This window comes from Tenrec ecaudatus, chromosome 13 (assembly GCF_050624435.1).
Source record: "Tenrec ecaudatus isolate mTenEca1 chromosome 13, mTenEca1.hap1, whole genome shotgun sequence".
Taxonomy (NCBI): Eukaryota; Metazoa; Chordata; class Mammalia; order Afrosoricida; family Tenrecidae; genus Tenrec; species Tenrec ecaudatus.
Genome location: NC_134542.1, coordinates 87,134,509 through 87,153,321, shown reverse-complemented (window position 1 = coordinate 87,153,321; position 18,813 = coordinate 87,134,509).

The following is an 18,813-nucleotide window of genomic DNA, read 5'->3' as shown; positions in this document are numbered from 1 at the left end:
GCTGATCTAATATACTTAATATGATCATTAACATTTACTCTAACTGATCAGTGTCATAAACTAGCCATGTGGTAGGGCTTTGCTGTTTTCTTTACCTTTCCTCTTTAAAGGATTCTGATCCCACTGCCAATTTAGAAGAGAGTACGATCATTATGTAACATTATGTGAAAGTTTTGAAGGGTCAAAACTAACACTTATAAATGGCATAACTTAGGTAGTTTCTGGTCTTCAATAAGCAGGTTTACCAACTTTGGCTAGAGTGATTCAAATGATGAGTCTTCATATGCTAATGAGCCTCTAGCCTGCTGACCTTTAAGATGCAAATACCCTTCATCACAATTAACTGCTTTAACAGTCTTTTCTCTGTTACCAAGAAATCCACTAAAATCTATATCTTGTCATGAAAGTTTTAAAAACTTTTCATTGTTTTAAACAGCTCTTGTTATAATCCTTTAAGCATAAAAAATGAGCATACTGTATGGCATACCTGAACATAGATCTATCTTTTCTTTAAAAGAGATCCACCTTTTCTTTAAAAGGTATGTGAACTTCCAATTACAGAAAATATATTTATTAACTCAATGTAGAATTAGAAAATAACAGAGATATTGATCATCCTAAAAGTGTAATATGTATTTATCCAATTGTTCCTTATAAGATTAAAACAGATTTATACATAAACATGCACATGTTATAAAATCAATGTTGAGTTCTTGGGGAAAACATATCCATATATACTTCATCCTGAAGTAAAGCACATTTTTACCAGCAGTTTGTTTTAGAAGGCCTTTTTATTCCAATTAAAATAAATAGTGCACTCTTACAGGGCTTCCCAACCTTCCTAATGCCGTGATCCGTTACCACAGTTCCTCTTGTTGTGGTGACTGCCCCCCGACCCACCATAAAATTATTTTTGTTGCTACTTCATATACTGTAATTTTGCTACTGCTATGAATCGGCCAACCCCCCCCCCCCCCGCCAATGAAAGAGTCGGCAACACATGTCGCACCCTGTGGTCACCATCTTGGGTAAAGGGGCAAGCCCATATTTTTTAGAAATTAAGCAGACTAGTCTCATAACCAACTTTTCCCTACACTCAGGGTATAGTCAATTAAATCCATTTGAAAACACTCAAGTATCATAGTCTTTTCTCCACTTCAGACTCATAACATTTTTACTACAAGTCAAAAAAGCAGAGAGACTTTAAAGTTCAGAACAAGCTGAAGTAAACAACAACCTAGTTTTCAAGGTCAAGACAGAAACCCAGATGAAAGAGTCTCACAAACTCAAAGAAAATCGTCCCATCCTAACCAGACTTTGCAGAGGTAAGCTAGGGGAAGACTTCAGATTCTAGACAATAGACAGATAGACCCCAAGCAAAAGGAGAGAGAAGTAAAATTCTCTCCCAATGTTGTCTCAGGTCTGGGATCTAGCCAGACACTTATTGCGGTGGCAGAAGAGATGTGGCTTTGTAAGGGGTGGTGGAAGCTGCAGGCCTTGTTGGCTAAGACGGGTTTTGATCCTCTCTGGGCCCCCTCATTCTCCTGGTAGGGCTCACCAGAAATATTACTGAAATTTGGGTTCTTATTTCAGCAGGAGGAAGATTCACTTTTGAAAGACATAGGGCATCACAAGATCATTTTATTTAGAAACTCCTAAGGAGGAAGAAATCCTCCTCAGCCACCATGGCTTGTTATGATATTTCTTGTTTCCCAAATGCATACCAGCAGTTTTTAGAGTTTATGTACATAGAGATTCTTAAAAACTTCCTCCGATTGGGGAACTTCTGCTGGGGGTAGCAAGGGCTTCTGGGAAATGCAATCCGAAGATATTGGCACAGACTCCCCACATGCTCTGCCTCAATCTCCACTTTTGCTCAGCTGCCCTGTCTCAATTGCATAATGTTTCATTCGGTAGATATGCAATATCTTTATTGACAGATATTCATTGTATTTCAATTCTTTTGTTAATGTTGTCATGATCAGTTTTGTGCTAACGAGTTATTTGCATTTAAAAAATATGTTCTTAAATTATAGCCCATCTAAAATATAAGGTATAGTTACATCTATTGCCCATTGTTGTATGCCTAGTACCAAGTTCAATATCTGACACATTATTATTGTTAGTACCTTCAAGTAAGTTCCAACTCAGTAAACAAAATAGCTCCTGGTCCTGTGCCATCCTCACAATCATTGTGAGCCCATTTTTGCAGCTGTTGTCAATTGATTTTTATCAAGGGTCATCCTCGTTTTCACTGCCCCTCTAATTTACCAAGCAGGGGTCCACCCTCGGGGACTGGTTTCTCTTGACAACATTTCCAAAATACGTGAAACAGGCTCTTGCCATCTTTGGTTCCTATGAGGATTCTGTCTGCACTTCTTCTGAGACAGATTGGCTTGTTCTATTAGTAGTTCAGGATAGTTACAGTGTTCTTTGCTAGCACCATAATTCAAATACATTGGTTCTTTGGTTTCCTTATTCAATGTCTAACTTTCACATGCATAAGAGGCCATTGAAAATACTATGGCTTGGGTCAAGAAGACCTTAGTCCTCAAAACAACATCTTTGCTAATCAACAATGTAAAGACATCTTATACAGCATATTTATCCAATGCAGTGAGTCATTCGAGTTCTTGATTGTCGCTTCCGTGAGCACTGTCTGTGGGTTCTAGCAAGTTGTAATCCAAGCAAGGAGTTTTGGTGGTTTTACTGCTAACCATGTGGTCGGTGGTTAAATCCCTAGCTGCCCTGCAGGAGAAAGACGAGGCTGTGGGATCACAGCTGTTGGAGAAAGACGAGGCTGTTGGAATCAACCTGTTGGCAATGTGATTGGTACTCTCTGTCACAGGTATTGTAAAAAAGCTGTAGGGGAAGCACCAGAGTGAAGGGACATGAGTTATCTTCCCAAAATGACAACCGGAGCTAAGCAGAAACACCCAATGCACCTTTCTGCCCACATGAATGACAACCTTCCTCCCCAAATAGCCAGGACACCGCAGCACAGCTGGAGGCATTGTGAATGTTTCCTGCTACCCCCTACCTTCACCACTATCCAAGTTTTTGGTATGTTAATAGCATGATATTCAAGGCTTTTCAGTAGCTTCAGTGGTCCACCCCACTGTCTGTATAAAAGGGAGTCCCTGAAAGACCTCCCTTAACAGAAAATTCCCTGTCAAGTCCTACTGCCAGCTAGAAGAAGCAATACATTGTTCATTCAGGTCTGTAAGCTCCCTAAAATGATGTCTGTCAGATTCATTACTATGCAGTTTTTCTGTCTTTAGCGCTCTACATATAGGGAGTCTCCCCTTCTTTTAGGTTTGAGCTCATACACCGAGACCCTCTAACTTCAAAAAGCAGGAACAGGAGAATCACCATCAGCATCAGGTAAAGACCAATTCTAATGAGGTCAGATATACCTTCAATATTTTTATTAATTTCGACCCTAAACCCCCCTTCCACAGCAATCTCTAGTTCTCTGCTGAGTTTAATAATCTGTAGCAATGGTACACAGAACTCACAGACAATACTTGTATTTATGGAATTCATTGGGGAAGATAAGAAGTTACACTTAAGATAACAATTACACGTTAGGATCAGAAATGCTGAGGATACAGTTCTTTGGTCAGGGCAACCTCTTCTATTCATGGCTGCACAGAATCCTGTCTGTGGTCCTTGACCACTCAGCAATGTGGCCCCTTAGCCTCTGATCTACTTTGGCCAGTGGGGCAAAGCTCTTCTAGCTTTGCCAATAAATGCCTCAAAGGCACACCACTCCGCCAATAGGTCTCAGTTCAAAAGTGGTCAGCTCTAGCTCCTTGGGTCAAATCTAACTCCTTACAAAATGCCCTTGGAGGCACCCCAGTCTACCAGCAAGACCCTCGTCCAAAGACACCGTTTTTGCTCTGTGGGTTTGGAAGCCCACCACCCTGTCTTGTGTTCATTTTGCTTCCTCTGCTGACACTGCTTCTCTGTCACTTCTCTGCAGCTACTCTCTCACTTGCCTTCCATCTCTGTTATCACATCTGCCAATCTCATGGATGGAGGAAGTTCAACAACAGCATCTCATGGCTCATTTTTCTTGATGATCATAAGACCCCCCATTCTGCTTTTGAGATGGCTCATGTTGAAATCAGCAGGCTAACAAACAGATAAAAAGACAAAAGATTGAAGACCTTTATCTTGCTCAGATCTACAATCAATACTCATGGAAGCAGCAGTCAAGTACACAAGCCCTCTTTACAGTGTTGAAATGCAAGGATGTTACCTCGTGTGCCTGACCCACGCCGTAATATTTTGAATAGCCTCATATTCAAGTAAAAGTGAGACATCGAATAAGGAAGACTGGAGAAAAATCTTTGCATTTGGACGAAGATGTTGGCAAAGAATACTGAAAGCCCCATAGACTGCCTAAAGAACAAACATCTGTCTTGGGGAAGCAGAGCTATAATGCTTCTTACATGTAGGGATCGTGAGACTTCTTTGGGCATGATCTGGAGAGACCAGTCCCTGGCGAAGGACATTCTACTTGGAAAAGAGGAGGGCAGTGAAAACGAGGAAGGCCCTTGACAAGATGAATGGACACTGTGGACTCAGCCGCGAGCTCAACAGGAACCATTGGGAGGCTGGCACAGGACTGGGCGGCGTGTTGGTCCATTGTACAAATGGTTGCTATGCGTTGCAAAGGACTCAGGGTACCTGGCAACACAGCAACCTTAACAACACAACAACAACAGGATGGCATAATTGACCCGTGTTCATGTCAGGGCTCCAAATGCCTCATTTGCAAGTTCCCACCACATAGGGGTGCCATGCACCTGATTTACATTATTAGCGAGCTAAAACTGCCCTTTCGGTTTTCAAACCCCCGGTTTCATGGCCCAGCCTTGCTGTCTCATCTTTGGTATGGGACAAATGTTGCCCATGTGGTCTTATTTGATTGATAGCTCTAAGGAGCAAATTCCTCACAGGTGCTGGGATTCATTTATAAGCCAACCCATCATTTGGCTGCAGCATAGCCTCTGGGAATGGTTTCACTTCCCAATTGCAAGGGTAACTCTGGGTGATCGGTTAGGGGGCTCCCCCAGTCTCAATCAGAAGGAGTCTGATTTTTTTATTTTTTATGAATGAAGTTGAACTGCTCATATCAGCGACCAGCATCTACTTCTGGTTTCAGAGGAGACTGTGGTTTGTGTAGGCCATTAGCCTTTTGGACTAATTTCCCTGTTGAAGTGTTGGCTTCCTTCACGCTCCTGTGCTCCTGATGGCCAGAGACCCAGGCTTTTCTCGTTGATTGCTGTTCACAAGCTCTTCAGACCCCAGATACTCCATACCACACTGGATACAGAGCCTGGTCTAAGGAACTATATCACTTCAATTGAGCTAGCTCTTCCCTGAGGCTGTCATCTTTAGGATTAAAACTCAACTAACTTCCATCAAGTGTATGTGTCTTTCTGTGATTGATTTATTTTATTCAGCATAATATCCTCCAAGTTCAATGTTTTGCAGACTTTTCATGATTCTTTATTGTTGCATATTATTTCACTAGATGTACAAGGGGACTTCAAAAAGTTTGAGGGGAAAAAAAGGATTGAAAGATAATGAAATTTTTTTCCACAAAAATTTTGAGCTCTTTCATTTGTATCACTTAAGTTTTTTTTTCTTTTTGTTTGTATTTGGCAGTTGTGAGCAATGCTACAATGAACATTGGTTAAATAAACAAGCAAATTAATAATTGATAAATGGAAGGGAATTAGTGCGTTAAATGACATGAATGAATTTTGTCCTCCTTTTCCCTCCAAAAAATATTTTTTTAAAGGCTAGGTACTTTGGCAAATGCTATCTCATTTAATATTTATTCTAAGAATAATTCAGTGAGGTAGCTGAAGAAACTGAGGTTCAGAGCATGACTCGGTCCCAACGAATTAGTACTCTGGTGCCAATTCAAAGGAACCCATGTGGCATGGTGGTTACATGTTGGGTTGAGATCCTCAAGGTCACCAGCTCTAAACTATCAGCAGCTCTGTGGGAGAAAGATGGGCTTTCTAGTCCCGTAAACAGTAACGCACAGAGGTAGTCCCACCCGAATGTTGGCAGTGTGTTTTGTTTGCTTGCTGGTACCAATTCAGCAATTGGAAACCAGCAACATCTGTGTGGGATAAAGACAGGGCTTTCTATTCCCACAAAGAGTTACAGTCTCAGAAACGCACAGGGACCATTCTCGCTTGTCCTATAGGGTGGCTGTGAGTGGACATGGACTTGATGGCAGTGAGTTTGTTTCTGATTCTAGTACAGATCCTCAGACTTAATCGTTTCATGTTAACCTCAATATTTTATTCAGTCTGTCATGCTCTCCCTCACCTAGTTTTTCAAATTAAGGGGATCAAATTTACAAAGTCCCTAAAAGCTAGGTCCTCACATACGGTGACAGCTGGTTAGCTAAAGCCGATTTTGCCAAAATGTAATCTTTGCATCACTCCCACACAAAACACCTGAAGAGTTTGCCTCGTTAGCAAATTACCAGCCCTCTTCAATGAGCTATAGAGTCTAAGTTTCCAGGGGTTGCAAGGTTATTGGGGGATGTAATCCGCATCTTCATCCGCAACCCCAAGATAAAGTTTTAAGAGCCACAGGTCAGTGGAAGGAGCCCTGGTGGCCAGAATCCTTGGTCGAATGTTCTGCTGCGAACTGAAAGGTTGGCCTCTGGAAACCACCCTCCGGGGCCTTGCGGGACAGAGACCTTGCAATTTGCTTTCATTAAGGTCACAGCCCAGACTCCTTGATGGGAGAGTTTGACTGTCACATGGGCCACTCTGTGTGAATGGCAGCCAACAGCATCAGCAGTCAAAAATGAACTCAATTTGAATTGTGAATTGACTGATTATGAATTTTAAGTAGTCACTTGAAGGAAGAAATATAATCAAGTAAAAGACAAGATTAAGGATATTAGTTCATCAATGCCTACATGGACTTATAATCAACATACATTGTATGCCGATCAAGAGAGTTATGCTTTTATACTTCTCAGTTTTGATTCTACCTTCAAAAAAGAACTAAACCAAGACAAAATTGGAATTTTTCACACTGGAAAAAAGCTGATATATTTGGAATCTTTGTAGAGGAGAAAGCCATTGACCTTTGCTGGGTATTTTTTTATAGTATTGATTCAATTTTATTTGATCCAAACTCTGATGTCTTTAATATTGGGCACCAATTTTTAAGGGACAATATAGAGCACACAGGCAGTTAAGTAACTTTCATAGAAAAGAAGAGGAAATTGGAGTGGCGATGTCTAAAATGGCTTTTCAGTGATCCAACCTCCTGGTGGTCACATCCGCATAATCCCATCGTGTTGGGTGTGAGCTAGACATACTGACTTGTTTACAGCAAATAGAAACTGGCAAATGTGATAGCATATCACTTAAGAGTTTAAGAAAGAGTGTCTTGCACCTTGATCACAGTCACTGCCTTGGCAGATTTAGCAAATAAAGATACAGGATGATGGCTTAAATTTCCCTACTCCTCTGTCTGTTTGTTGTGCTGCAGTGGTGTGTGGGTTACTGTGATGTCGGAAGCTATGTCAATGGCATTTCAAACATCAGAAGGGTCACCCATGGCAACAGGTTTCAGTGGAGCTCTCAGACTAAGAACAGACTAGGAAGAAGGCAGTCCAATTCTGAAGGATTAGCCACTGAAAACCTCATTTAAAATATCTCTGATTGTTCTGGTAAATGAGCTTGTCAGGATGGAAGACACTCAAAATAGGACCGGAGAAGAGCTGTCTCCTCGAAGTAGTGTCAAGCTTAGTGATGTGAATAGAACAAAGTTTTGGGGGACCTTCATTTGCTGAGGAGGCCCAACTCAAAAGAAGAAGAAATAGCTGAAAACACCTATTAATAATCTGAACATGGAATGTACTAAGTATAAATTTAGGAATGTTATGAAAATGATGATGGCAGCAAATGTACAAGTACTCGACACAATGGATGCATGTATGTACTGTGAGAAGAGCTATATGAGCCCCCCAATAAAATGTTTTTAAAAGTGAAATGGAATGCATGAAGATTGGTATTTCAAGCATTCATGAGCTGAAGTAGACTGGTGTTGCCTATTTTGAGTCTTACAAGCTTATGTCTTACTAGACTGGGGATGTCAAATCCAAGAGGAATGGTATCATGTTCGTTATCCAAACGAATATTTTCAGATTTGTTTTGAAGTACAGTGCTGTCTCTGATAGGATGATGCCTACAAGGAAATCCAGTTAACATGACTATTATTGAAAGTTATGCACCAACCCTGAAAGCCAGAGATGAGGAAATGGGACAATTCTAGTAACTTCCCTAGTCTTATGTTGATCAAATATGCAGGCAAAATGCATTGATAATTACTGGAGATTGGAATGCGAAAGCTGGAGGCAAAGAAGGATCCGTAGTTGAAAAAATGTGTCTTTCTTGCTAGAAGCAAGGCAGAAAACCACATAACAAGATTAAAAGCAACCCAATTCTTCATTATTTCAACAACATAAATGGGGACAATACATGTGGACCTTCCCACATGATGGGATACAAAGGAATCAAATTGACTACTTCCGTGGGAAGAGATGATGGAGAAGTTTATCACCATTAACCCAAACAAGGACCTAGGCTGATAGTGGAACAAATCGTTAATTTGTCATAGGTAAGTTCAAGTGAAAGCTTAAGACAAGTTCATGAGATTCAACATGCAACCTTGAATATGGAATATCCATCTGAGAAGAAAATGGACACAGATAACCCATTTTTGACTAAAGATCAGAGGGTGTTGGGAGGACATCAAGAGCATCATTTGTGAAAAAAGCAAAAGGTCATTAAAAAGACAGAAAAATAAAGGCTCAAAGTGGATATCAGAGGAACCTATGAAACTTTCTATCAAACTCAGAGTAACTAAAGTAAGTGGGAGAAATGGTGAATTAAAAGAGCTGACATGGAATTTTAGAAGGCAGCTCAAGAAGACAAAGCACAGCATTGCAATAAAACGTGCAAAGACCTGGAGTCAGAAAACCAAAGAAGAACACACTCACCATATCTCATATTGAGAGAACTAAAGAAAAAATTCAAGGAGCTAGTTGCAATGTTGAGAAATTCCATGGATCAAATATAGAATGACATTCAGTCAGTTCAATAGGTGCCATAGGAACCAGAATGGATGGTCTGGAGGAAGGATTCCAAACTTAACTGAAGACATTGGCGAAAAATAAGGTTCCAAGATGGACAGAATATGAATTGAAATTCTGCAACAAACCTACGTTGCTCTGGAAACACTCCTCTTGGACAAATTTGGAAAACAAGCAGCTACGTGCCCACCTGCTGGGAAGAGATCCATATTTGTGTGCATATGAAAGGAATGTGACCCAACAGAATGAAGAAATTATCAAACGACATCATTAATGTTACATGCAAAGTACAATTTTGCTTAGGACAATTGTAAAATGATTGAAGCAATACAAAGACAAGGACCTGCCAGAAATTCAAGCTGGATTCAGAAGGCATGCGATGAGGGACATCGCTGCCGACATCAGATGGACTAGGCTGAAAGCAGCTACTATAAGACAAGATGTGTGCTTGTGTTTTATTGACTGTGCAAAGTATCTGATGGTATTGCATCGATGTATTTGATTTGTGGTGCTGTCAAAGAATACGGGAAGTACCACAGACTGCCCGAAGAACAAACAAGCGTGACTTGCCACCTTTACAGTCCCTGCACTCTTTACAGCAAGGATGACAAGACTGTGTCACATGCTTTGGACATGTTATCAGGAAAGACCTGTCCCCATCGTACTGGGAAAAGTAGGGAGGTAGCCGGGAAAGAGGCAGAGCTTTGACAAGATGGAGTGACATGGTGGCTGCCACAGTGGGCTGAAACGTGGACCGACTGTGAGGGACGCGATTGCAGGCTCTGGCTGTGTTCGCTCTGCTGTGCACAGGGGCGCTACGAGTCAGAACCGAGCTGACCGTATCAAACCACAGCTGCAGGAATTGGAGCTGGATGGACAGCGCCTGAAACCAGTTACATTTGACGTTCAGATACACTGCAAATAATTCTTCAAGTGCCAGCATATCCTGTGCGATATTTGAGACATATTTACACTAAAGCAAACTTTTGCTTTGGATGGAATTTAAAATTTAACCTCATGGCTACTTTATAAACGTGGCAACCCTACCTATGCCAAGGTCACATAAACAGTAACGGAGTCGCCAAGGTCACATAAACAGTAACGGAGTCGGCACTATCAGCCAGAGGTCTGGGTCCTGGCCAACATTCTTTCTCCCATGTGACCCAGTGAGGCTGATGAAAGTGGTGCTTTAGAAACTCATCTGTGTCTGTGAACGTTTGAAGTTTTAATGTAGTGACTGACCATCACTGAACCGCTCTTGAAAGAAGTGCATGGGCCATTAAAGGACAAAAACGTGTTCTTTGCTACAATCAATGGTCCTCGTTCTGCAAATGAAACTTCAGTCTGGTAGCGTTAATGGCAGACAGGTGTGGATGCTGATGGTTCCCTGAGTGAGCAGGGCTAAAAGATGTTAGCCTCTGACTTGATGGCATTAATATGATGATTTAAATATGCAGACATGTTATAAAGAGAGATAATAGGTAAGGGAAAAAAACACCCCTGAATCAATTTTAAGAAGCTTTTGTATTTATATACTTAATATATGCAAATCTGTGTGCATTAAAGTAATTATGTCAAATACATAAACATACACAACAGATGTTAAGAAGTCTTTTGCTACTCTGTATTAAGAGAACTTAGGCCTGGGTATGATTGCTTTCTAATGCGAATGAGTGATTCTTTGCTTTTGTTCTTTAGCTTTGAATATATGTGGCTTTAATTGTTTAAGTACATTTGCATTGGTAATTTACATAATCTACTTTATGTGATAACAGATTTAAATAACATGTGGTCTTTGGGGAATAATAAGTACATTGAGAAAGTAAAATGGTGGGGTTAGTGTGTTCGTCCGGGTAGACTAGAGACACAAATCCATAGAAACTCATGTGTATAAGAGAGAGTTTTCTATAATGGGTAATTGTACATTAAGAAAGCTCTCTTGCTTTCATTTCAACTGGTGTTTTTGAAACTGGTTGAAAGATGAGGAGAAATTTCTTGAAAGATAAGCATCACTGAAACAATGTAAAACACTAAAGAAAAAATGTATAATTAATGCCAATGTCTTGGTATCAACACCCCTTAGAATATTGTTTTAGATTATTCTCTTTTAATTCTTCCTTAATTTGGGGCAACTATTTTCATATCTCAAGATATGTTTAATCTCTTGCCACTATATCACTACTTTTTAATTTACAATTAGTAAGAGGAAACAATGTTGTTTAATCCATATTTATATATAATGACATTGAATGACTATCAAATGCCTATTTCCCCCCAATATGTATCATGTAAGTGTTATACCATGTCACTACCATTTCAACACTATATTAATAAAAATAAACATTTAAATTCATAAAAAAAAAAGAAAGCATCCCACCCCAGTCCAGTCCAAGGCCATAAGTCTGATATTAGCCCATATGTCCAATACCAATCTATAAAGTCCTCTTCAGACACACGAAACACATGCAATGATGCTGAATGCAGGAGGATCACAGGTCAGTGGGCGGGGATTCTTGTGGATCCAGTGGCATTGTAAGCATCTCAGAGCTGGCAGGGGTCTCCACGTGGCTTCTCTAGGTCCAGGGTTCTGGCTGTATCAGGGTAGGTCCATGTGGCTTCTCCTCAGGGATGTCTCACAGGGAGTGATCAGAGGGAGTCTCCCGCCTCCAGGAAGGAATACAGGATTTCCAGGCATTCTCAGGAGAAGGCCACGCCCACGCAGAGGCCTCATTGGCTGTGATCCGATTGACAGACTAGACTCTGCCTTCACTCGTAATTCTCTCACATGACACTCGATTATGTAACTCCCAGTTAGAAAGTCGGAAAGCATGGTGACTACAGACAAGGAGGCCTGTGGCGCAGTGGTGAAGTGTCCGACTGCTACATGAAATGTTAGCAGTTCCGACCCACTAACTGTTCTGCAGTGGGAAATGGTGACAACCTGGTTTCGTAATGACGATAGACTTGCAAGCGCTCTGAGCAGTTCTGCTCTTGTCTTGCAGAGTTGATATGCATTGGAACGGACAGCGCTGAGATGAGTTTAATGACGCAGGAGGTTGCAGAAGGCTGCTCTGATCTTGTAGTTGTGCCTTTGCTAGTACATGCATTTCTGTGCTTGGCGAAGCTTGTCAATGCTTTCCATTCTGTCAAGGAGATAAAGCTGGTCATGCTTTTTCCGAGGTTCTATTGATAAACTTGTAATATTTTTCCTCTGTGGGGACAGGAGAAGCCCTGGTGATGGTTTGGATTGCTAACCTCAAGGTCAGCCGTTCGAAAACCATCAGTTGCTTCATGAGTGAAACATGGAGCTTTCTCCTCCTGTACAGAGCTGCAGTCTCAGAACCCACAGGACCTGTGGTGGCTGAGTCAGAATGGACTCTATCACAGTGAATTTGAGTTTCGGGTTTAGTAACAAGTGGCCAAGAAAACTGTCAGCAATAATTTTTAACTCAAATATTAGGGGTCTCTTTTAATGGTCAAAGATTCTTTTGAAATCAAATACCGCACTAAGCACATGGTATGGATTATATATTTGTTTATTTTGTTACCTTTTAAGTAGAGGTCAGGCATGTCTCTACCCTCCAACTGTCTTGAATTTAATTCAGAGATGATTTTTCCCAGGGTACCCTACCTCGCCGGGTTTGATAGTCTGTTGCAATGCCTACACAGAACTCACAGACAATATAATATGCATGATTTTGGAATTGATTAGGGAAGTTAATGGGTTACAAGTCAAGTTCAGAAATATTAAGGGCACAGTTCTTTTGTCCATGGTGTCTCTCCTCAGTGATGTTCACAGGCATGTTTCTCCTTAGACTTGACCTCCATTACCAGCCCTCTGACCTCTGCCCTGCTCAGGCAAGTGTTACAAAGCTCCTTTACCTCTGATAATGTACCAAGGCCACCCCAATCCCTAAGCCAGCCTCCTGTCCAAAGGCACATTATCCCAACTATGGGCCAGGAAGGCTGCCTTTCGATTTCGCCACCTCTCTGTTCAGGGATCACAGTGTTAGAAGATGTGTTTCCCTGAGTCTTCTTTTTTATTTATAGTAAGTTGTGCAATTCTTCATGTCTATTTCTTTCCTGAATGGCTCCCTTTTTACTCTGTGGAATAGTAACACTGACAATACCAAATTAGAATTTCATATGGTTATTTGCATGCTCCCACCCAGTCATTTGATGGAAGTTACACGACTATAGATTGAAGAGGAATTTAATTCCGCCACACTTATATTTAATAGTCATGCACAAATGAATAATGCGATACTTCCATAAAACCATTCAGACTTCTGTTATCTTCCATAATCTCCCAAACAACCCTGAAAACAGGTTTAAAGGAAACATAATTTGCTCAAGGTCACCAGAATAGAATATGACAGAGTCATGTCTCAAATTCTATTTTCTAACCACAAGCCCAGGACTTTTTCAACTCTACCATACTGCCTCTAGTTTTCTGATACGATTCTGTTAAAGACTCAATTCGCTTCGCAAAAATAGAGGCAGTTCTGTAATAAAACCAACATTTATTTATCAGATACTCTAGAGCCTTATTTCTTGGAATTTAGTATTTGGAACCTCTTGAAGCTTGAAAAGTACTTATTCCGAAATACTAAAGAATAAGGAATGGAAATTCACTTTTTCCATTTAGAATTCTCGAGGTTGACCTCCATTGAAAGTGATGTGTCTCTCTGAATATTTTATTGCTAGAGATCTGTTTGCAGCTGAGTTAAAGTTGTGCCTGCCTCACTACTCTGAGCCTATACATGAGGCTTGCTTTTTCTTTTTTTGCTGACTGGCTCACCGACTAACTCAAGGTCTTAAGGGGCAGATGTGGATTGCTAAAGCTGCTCAGAGTAAGTATAGAATATCTTGGGGGCCAAAAAATAAACCAGAAATGAAAATAATATGAAATCAAATCTCTGAAGCAATTAAGCTGCATAATAATCCTTGAAACAACCGTGTAAGTGTTTCATTTTGCTTGTGTGACTAATGGAGTGTAATCCTCTTTTTGTTGTTGCATTTCGTGGTAGCACAACTTGTTTATGTAAACCAATAATACAGTGATTTTGTTCTCTAAAATAATCATAAAACATTACTACAGAAGCCTTGAGCCCTCATAATTGATCTGTTCCTTCAACAGACTGAACTGAGGACTTTTAGGTATTTAAGTATCAGACTTCCTTGGATCTACTGCTCTCATACAGTTGCATAGACTTCGGTGTCCATAGACCTCTAGTGGGTAGAAAGTACTATCTAAAGATGGAGTCGCAGAGGAACATGACCCTAGATTTTCTGCGCCAATTGATTTCTTCGTTAACACCTCCCACTACTCCACATCCCACCACTCGCACAAACGCAGACGTGAGGATGCCATTCTTGTTGCTAGTGGACATGGGGTCAGTTCTGACTTATTGCTACCCCACGTAAAATAGGACTAAATGCCCAGGACTGAGCGATCTTCCTGCTCCTTGGCATCTCTAATTGCACTAGTGTGTATTTCTAGGGACAGTCTTCCAGTTTGGGAGGAAGTACAACCAGAGTACTCCCTAGAAGCGAGGATGGCAAGACTTTGTCTCGTACACATTGGACATGGTATCAGACAAGACAAGTCCTAGGAAAAGGACATCATGCTTGGTAAGGTAGCGAGGTCACTGAAAGCAGGGAGGCCTTCAATAAGATAGATGGACCCAGTAACTGCCGCCATGGGCTCAAGCATCCCAACTGTGAGGCTGGCACGGAACTAGGGAGTGTGTCACGTGGTTGTTCGTGTGGGTTGGAGCCAGCTAGATGCCACCAAACAACAGCAGGGTCTCTAGAATAACTCAGGGACAATAACCTTAATCATTTCTAAAAAAAAAAAAAATCAGCCTTAATCACTTTCTAGTTTGTCATTTTACTTGTCCTTTTCCCCCCTTGTTGTTATTTTTTATTTCTGGATGCACAGTGTAACCCTGAATTATCTCTCATGCACTTCATGAGAGTCAGGGATTTTTATTCCATGCTGAATTAGCTGTATTAAATTTTACCACTCTCTTGATCTGTGCTCTTTATTGCCATTAAAATATTTTATGCTTAACATATTTCATATTGATTACTAAAATATTTTATGTATTTATAATTTGTTTCCCTAGATCTTTAGTAGTCACTATGACAGATTATATTTTTCAGTCCATCCCAGAATATTTTTACCTCAGCAAAGAACAGGAAAGCTGGTTCTTTGACCATTATAACAAAACTATTCCTGGTGGTGTAGGGAGTTATAAGTTGGGCTGCTAACCTCGAGGTCAGCAATTCAAAACCACTAGCTGCTCTGTGGGAGAAAGACGAGGGTTTTTTTCTACGCTCTTAAAGATATATTCTTGGAAACCCATGGGAAAATTCTATTCTACCCTGTCCCATAGGTTAGTTATGCGCTGGAATTAGTGGCAGTTAGTTGAGTGAGGAATTCTTAGACCATTTACCCTGGGCAAGTGCCATACTCTGTGTTCAAACCCCATGCCATGATTACCACAGCCAGAAGAGTTAGGTATTCATAATTATACTTACAGACAAAGAAAGCAGGCATTTGCAAGAGTTAAATGTGTTAGCTATACTTGTCATTAAAGCATGAGGTAGAGCTAGCATTTGGATCCATGGCCCTCCGACTCGGGAGGGCAGGCTTTTCTATATTGAACTGCTCTGTTTTCTCAGTCAACTTTTATCTTACTGAATACTGGGTTCCTATTTGGGTAGGAAGCCTGTCTTTAATCGATGACATGCTACAATATATCTTTGGTGCAGTCAGAAAGTAGCATTCTGTTTAAAGGCAGCAATCTCTCTCTTTGTTGCTTCTGTTTGTATAGGAGTGTATGTGTATACTCTATGGGAGACATTTCTTAGCTACCAATCTATCCTCAGCATGGATGCAGGAAATCCGGGGCTTGGACTGCATAGCCATTTACCTTGCCTGCTCAGCTCATGGGGATGGCTATTTGTCCCAGTCGCAGTTCGACTCATATATGAAAGAAACATACTCTGGTTTTGCTTGAGGATCTGACTTGGGAAAGAAAGACTGTAAGAGGCTAATCAAGGTTCTTCTCCACATAATTGTGTAATGACCCTCGTGCCCAGTCTTGCTCTGGCGAAATGAGAGTCCTGACCCAAGGCAAGGTAGGTGATTTATACAAATGATTCACTACCGTTCAGACGTGATTCCAGCCTTGCATGCTCACATGGGGTTGTACTTACTGAGGTGGGCAATAGGAGATAAGTTGGGTAGAGGGAGGTTTGGAGAAAAACTACTTATTAAAAGCCATTTTGATAAATCTGAGTAGCAACTAAAATATATGATGCAGGAAAGCGCCTCAGGCTATAACACCTGAAGAGAACTACATAAATATTTGTAGGATAAATTTTTTAAAAAGAAAGGCTCAAGGATGGCTTTTAGAATATAGTCTGAAAAAGAGAAACAGATTTATAGAAAGAAGACCAGAAAAAATATATAGTCAGTTAATCTTTTTAAAGGCTTCAGAGAATATATCTTATAATAATGAAATTTCAGGATCTAAGCATGCTCACTTTCCTCAATGTTTCTAAAGGAGCCACTTTCCTCAATGTTTCTAAAGGTAAAAGAAATCTAAAAAGTGTTTATTAAGAGTAAAATGGTTGGATAAATTGTGGTGTCTCCATTCTATGAAGTATTATGTAGCTATTTAAGAATAGGGATTAGATCTACATTTATTTCCTGGGAGACAGCCAGAAAATGTTGCTAAGTGAGAAAATAAATTATAATCTAATTATGTGTGTATGTGTATAAATGCATACATACATATATACTGCTAAATTTTTGTAATAGAAACAACACACAATGACATATATGTGTATAATTTTTCTTAGGAACATAGAGGAAATTGCTTATTTCAGGAAGGTTGGGTTAGAAAAGTTAGTGAATCATTAACTTGAATCATACACCCTTGAGCTATTTCATTATTTTAGTAAACATTATTTTTAATACAGAAAAGGAAATAGAAGGAATTAAAAAATCATTTTATTGGGAGCTCATACAACTCATCACAATCCATACATATATCCATCGTGTCAAGCACATTTGTACATTTGTTGCCATCATCATTCTCAGAATATTTTCTTTCTACTTGAGCCTTTGATATCAGCTCCTCATTTTTCCCCCTCTCTCCCCATTCCTCCCTCCCTCAAGAACCCTTGACAATGTATAAATTATTATTATTTTGCTGTATCTTACACTGTCCAATGTCTCTCTTCATCCACTTTTCTGTTGTCTGTCCCCCAGGGAGGAGGTTATATGTAGATCCTTGTAATTGGTTCCCCCTTTCTACTCCACCTTCCCACCACCCTCCAGGTATCGCCACTCTCACCACTTGTCCTGAAGGAATCATCTGTCCTGGATTCCCTGTGTTTCCAGTTCTTATCTGTACCAATGTAAATCCTCTGGTCTAGCCAGATTTGTAAAGTATAATTGGGATCATGATAGTGGGGTGGGAGGAAGCATTTAAGAACTAGAAGAAAGTTGTATGTTCCATTGTTGCTACTCTGTACCATGACTGGCTCATCTCCTCTCCGACCCCCTTCTGTAAGGGGGTGTCCAGTTGCCTACAGATGGGCTTTGGGTCTTCACTCTGCCCTCCCCCTCCTTTACAGTGATATGATTTTGACTCATAGTGACCCTATTTGCCAGATTATAACAGTTATTATCTTTTTTTAAAACCATTTTATTGGGAGCTCTTACAGATAGCATACCATTCCATATTTCCATCCCATCAAGTGGTATTGTACAGCGACTACTACAATCAGTTTCAAATCACTTTCTTCCTCTGGAACTCCTGATATCAGCTACCTGTTACCCTACTTTCCTTGACCCCTTGCCCCATACCCCCCAGGAACCCTTACTTTACGTGTTGCTTCTGTAGGGTCATCAGTCCTGGGCTTCATGTACCGAAAACCAGAAAAACATCTGACAACAATTCAAGATGGCTACCCATAATGACCAAATTCATCAGAGATTAACCTCAACATGAAATTCACACACACACACACACACACACACACACACAGTGTTGAAAATCAAGTCAGGCCCAAAGAGTATCTAGGATGGGAATCAAGTGACAAATTTTTAACTGTCAGGTTTATCATTTTGATCTACTGTATCTACTATACTCATTTATCTAATACTTTCTGTTGGGTAATCAGTTTATTAGCATCCCTCAATGATGGATACAGGGAAATCACCACACGTTTATTTCCTGAAACTACTCTGTAGCCTTAATGGAAGCAGATCACAAAACCTTTCAGACTTGGTACCAGGGAAAGTTTGAACCACCAACCTTGAGGCTAGCAGTCAATTGCAAACTGTGTGCACCACCTAGAGCAGTAGTTCTCAACCTTCCTAATGCCACAACCCTTTAATACAGTTCCTCATGTTGGGGTGACCCCAACCATAAAGTTATTTTCATTGCAATTAATGAAATTTCAATTTAATGAAAAATTAAATTACTTCATTATTGTAATTTTGCTGTTATGAATTGTAATGTAAATGTCGGATATGCAGGGTATATTTTCATTGTTACAAATTGAACATAATTAAAGCATAATGATTAATCACAAATTAATATATAATTATATATTGTGAAATATTTATTTCTAATTACAAA